Here is a 5,007-nt window from a genome sequence, read left to right as displayed (position 1 = left end):
CTTTTCAGTGCCACTTCACATGAAGATCTGAGAACAAAACATTGCTTTAATATTAAAACAGTTATAATTAGAGAGTGGAAATGTAGAATATGGGCTAATTTGAAGACAACACAGAAGACTTCAAAGAAATGTACTTGTGGCCAGGTCTTTGGGTGACGCCCAGACCCCCAGGAGTCCATATTTATTCTCCTCTGATGGAAGGGCTACTTTGTAAAAGTTTGAGAAGCTCTCATTCTAAGAGTTCTACACCCTCCTGGGACAGATTGGGAAACGGAGGCACAGTGCAACCTCGGAGCTGAGGCTGTGCCCTCTCTCAACAACTTGCCTAGTAGGTTGTTTTCCCGTGACTGTGTCTGTGAGCACTATGTCATCTGACTGGCCTTCTTGCCTGTGGAGGATCGAGGTCATTCTAGGCTTCTCTCCCCAGACTCTCCACCTGCACAGCTTGCTAGCCCTCCCACCTGAACTTTTCAACTGTGCCCCAAATCCAGCTCTTCTTCCTTCTGTGTCTGCCTGGTTGCCCCTGACCCCACCCTCTCTCCTACCCACACAGCCATGCCCAGGGCCCAAGATCTGTGGTCACTTCTTGATAATGCTGTTTTGCCATAGCTTAGTACCTGTTCTAGCATCCCCCAAGCCCTCATTATCTCTTACCTGGACTGGTGGTAGTGGTAGTAAGTGGTAGTAATAAAAAATAATAGCCGTGACACTTATATAATACTTACTACCTTCTAGACCCTGTCCTAAGCACTTGACTTGTAGTGACCTGTTTAATCCCTAATCCTTTCTAAGGTGGGTACTTTTTACTCTCATTTTACAGATGAGGAAAGTAAGGCACAGGGAGGTTAAGTAACTTGCCTAAGATCACACAGGTATGAGGTGGCAGAACCAGGCAAACATCTTCCTGGATATCCCTCTTTCTCTCCTCATATTCACTTCTACTAGATCTCAGCATCTAAAGAGCCATGATCTTGTCCCTTTCCAGCTTAGAGGTCATCAGAGTTCCCTGCTGGCTGCTGGGCTATGTTCAAACATTTAAATTGGTGTTTTGGGCAGTCGTCCAGCAAGCCCAATTTACTCTCTTCCACCCTGTGGTTCTGCAGTTAAACTGGACCCCCAATTTGTGCTCTCCACACCAATATCTCCTCTGACTGGAATGCTTCCCTCCATCTCTCCATGCTGAACACCTTCCTGTCACTCACCGTCTGCCTTCAATACCACCTGCTCCGGGAGCCTTCGTTGAGGCTCCCACCTGGAATGGTCCTTTGTTCTTCCAGCTCCCTTCATGTTTCTGACTCCCCTTTCTTTGTGGCCTTTGTCACCTATCCCGAGGTCACCTATCTTTATCCTCTACCTGAAGTGAAGATTCTAGAGAAGAACCCCCACTCCATAAATATTTGTGACGGAACATGTTTGTGTTTGTTTTCAAGGTGGCACCCCTGTACAAAACACTGCCCTGAAGGCAGGAACCTGGTTTCTAATTCTGTCACTACCATGAACAGCTGTATGACCATAGGCAAATTATTTGGTGTCTCTGTGCCTTGGTTGTCTTATCTCCAGAGATGGTTAGCAATAGTCATTCAAACAGAAGAGACTTCTGCTAAAGACCAGCTGGCTGCCCCTGAGGGAAAAACAGGAGATGAGGGGGAGGAAAATGAGTTCACCAGAAAGCTATGGAGGACAGAGCAACAGAACCAGAGCGGATGTGAAAATCCCCTTGCTTCGTTTGATGGCAGGTTAGGGAGAGGTTGGCCCTAGGTGTCCTGAGTAAAAAACCAAATTGCTGGTAAGGCTCAGATTGGAGTACAAATGCAGTGTGTGTGTGTGTGTGTGTGTGTGTGTGTGTGTGTGTGTGTGTGTGTGTGTGTGTGTGTGTGTGTGTGTGTGTGTTCTGTGGAGCCCTCCCAGGGCAAGGTGGTCCTCACTCAGCCCAGGGGTGCTCCACCTCTGTACTGCTTACGTCTCAGACTAGCCCCTTTGTTGTGAGGGGCTGTCCTGTGTGTTGTGGAATGTTTAGCAGCATTCCTTGCCTCTACCTACTCTCCTAGTTGTGACAACCAAACATATTTGCAGACATTGCCAATTGTCGCCTGGGGGGCAAAAATTGCCTCCAGTTGAGACCACTTAGTTAGTCCACAAGTGGTTTTTTTAGCACCTACTAGATGCCTAGCACTGTGGTATATTCTCTGATGACAGGTCTGGTTTGGAATGAAAGCTTACAGGTGAAAAACAGTTCAAGAGGTTCTAACTGTAGAATGAGGGTATTGGTGGTGGAGAGAGGAGCCTCACAGGCCTCAGGACAGCCCTTGGGCTGTATCTCAAAGGAGGAGCCATGAGGATTTGGAACTAATAGAGGGAGGAGCGGGGGAGTGTTTTGGGTGAGGGAGCAGCCTGAGCCCACAGAAGGGGTAGGCACAGACAGGGCTCCTTTGCAATATTGTGGAGGGTGTCTTTGGAGAGTAGTGAGAAAGGTTAAATAAATATTATTCTTGGTGTGTTTGGCTGTGGGACACTAGGTTCAATCAGAGAACCCAGCCGTATAAATTTAAATGCCATTCTCTCACAAGCCCTCCCTAAACCCTCTTCCCTGGGCCCCCCAGTTTTCTCAGCCCACACTCTGCTTGCCAGGCTGGGTCCACACCCATGGGCTAGTGGAAGCCCCAGGGGCCCAGCCCTGTCTGTTTGGAAACCTCCTTCTTACCTGGTAACTGGTTTTTCCTGCAGGTGGTAAACCCAAAAAAGAAAATGAAGAAAAAGAAATACGTGAATTCTGGCACAGTGAGTAGCCACCCCCTCTCTGCAGCCAGGTGTAGAAATTCTGAGCCCCGAGCTCTGTCTAGTGTCAGGATTCATGTGTGTCTGTCTGTATGCTCATGCAGTGTGGGAACCAGACCTGAAAAGTTGGAGAAAGGGAGGGGTGTGGCCCATGGAGCAACAGCCCAGCGGGTAGATAGTGTATGATAGGCTCTGTGATACAGAATGAGAAATCCCAGAGAGAAACTCCCATGGGACTTCCTGCAGGAAAGAAGAGGAAAAAGTGTAGCATTTATTGGGCCCCTACTCTGGGAAATTCCCCATTTAGGTACTTTTCACAGGTTGTTTCCTTGAGAGGCAGCTATCATCATCCCCTTGTCATGAAAGAGGAAACCAAGGCTGCAGGCAGGGAAGTGACTCAACCAGGGTCACAGAGCTAGAGAGTGGTAGAGATAGCAGTCAGCACTACAGTTAAATTCAGAGCTGGCAGCTGCTGCGGCCACTGCTTTTGCCTAACTGTGACCATCCTGGGATCATACTGGCTCAGTGGCTTCAGGGGGCTGATCTTCAGGACAGTCATACATTTATTCAGCAGATGAAAATCTCTGCTGTCCTGGTGTTTATATTCTAGTGGGAAGAGACAGAAAACAAGTTTATGTACACACATATACCTGCCTGTGTGTGTTAGGTGGTTATGAGTGCCGTGGGATCAAAACTATAATAAGGTAAAGGCATAAGGAATGCCAGGGCCAAAACTATGATTTTATATAAAGTAATCAAGGAAAGCTTCTCTGAGAAGGTGACATTTGAGCAGAGATTCAAAGAAGGTGTGGGAGGGAGCAGGAATTGAGGATATTGGGGAAAGAGAATTCTAGTAGGGATCAGCATGTGCAAAGGTCCTGAGGTAGAACCCACAGTGCGTTTATAGAACAAGCCAACGTCAGCAGTGCACACGTACCCACGTTCATACCCTTCAGGCCTCTCCCCACGCCAGAGGTCTATACGCAGTGCCGCCAGCTAATGCAGCCAAATTTAGTCATTTGAGTCCGGCAGACTGCAACTCCAGACCCAGAAGAGGTCATAGTCGGGGGGCTCTGGGGTTCTTCTGCAAGAACCTCATTATCTCCATATGTAAAATAGGACTAAGAAATAATCCCTCCCCTGCTTACTGCACAGAGTAGCTATGACAGACACATGAGAGGAGCAGGAAGACACAGGCCTGTAAACTGCAAAGTACTCCGCTTATTCAAGGGGGCTACCCGCCACTTCTCTGATTGTAACTGTTTCACAGACACACTTGGAGTAATATTTCCTTTGTCCAAAGCTGCAGTGTTTCTCAGTGGGAATGCTGTCGGCTTTTAGGGCAGGAAAATTCTTTGTCCCATGGGACGTCCCCGTACATTGTGGGGTGCTTAGCACTCCTGGCCTCAGCTCATAACTCCCAGTAGCAGCGGTCACTGCGAGACCCAAAATTCTCCTATATTTTTCCAAATGCCCCTAGGGGAGGCAACACCTTCCCTAGCCGAGAAATATTAGCTATACAGCTAAAAAAACAAAAAAGATTTGAAAATCACTGATCTTATCCAGCTTCCTTACTTTAGAGGTAAGGAAACAGGCCCAGAGAGGGGATCTAATTTGTCTCAGGTCACCCAGTGAGTTAGGGACAGAGCAGAACTGGGCCTGAGTCTCCTGACTTTCCTTTGCTCCAGCATTTCCCGGTCTTCACCATTAAAAAAAAAAAAATCACTCAGGGTCGAGGATGCTTAGTCAAATATAGATACCCAGGGTCCCAAGCTAGGGTCCAGACCTCTGTGTTTAGTGATTCTCATACCTTACTATATGCAGAATCTCCTGAGGATCTTGTTAAAAGGCCAAGTATCTGCACATCTGCCTTTCTAACCAGCATCAAGGTGATTCTGGCTCTGCTGGTCCAGGGACCACACTTTGAGTAGCAAGTCCCTGGGTGAATCCATATGGTCAGGCAAGTTGCGGAATTGCTTCATCCCAGGGTCTGGATGAAGGTTCAGCTCTAGCTGCAGGTTAGACTCATGTGAGGAGCTAAAAAAAGATTGAGGGCCAGAGCCCTACCCCAGAAACTCTGATGAAATTGTTTTTCGAGAGCCTCACCCAGGTTGCAAGATGTTTTCAAAGCTCGAGGAGTCTAATGATCGTCAGGGTAAAGGCCACTGCCATAGTCCATTCCTAGTGAAAGGAGGCTTTGCCCATCCAAGTTTCTAACACTAACCACAGTGG

Source organism: Pteropus vampyrus, unplaced genomic scaffold (assembly GCF_000151845.1).
Source record: "Pteropus vampyrus isolate Shadow unplaced genomic scaffold, Pvam_2.0 Scaffold18, whole genome shotgun sequence".
NCBI lineage: Eukaryota > Metazoa > Chordata > Mammalia > Chiroptera > Pteropodidae > Pteropus > Pteropus vampyrus.
The sequence above is the reverse complement of the archived record's forward strand: the minus strand, read 5'-3'. Positions refer to the sequence as shown.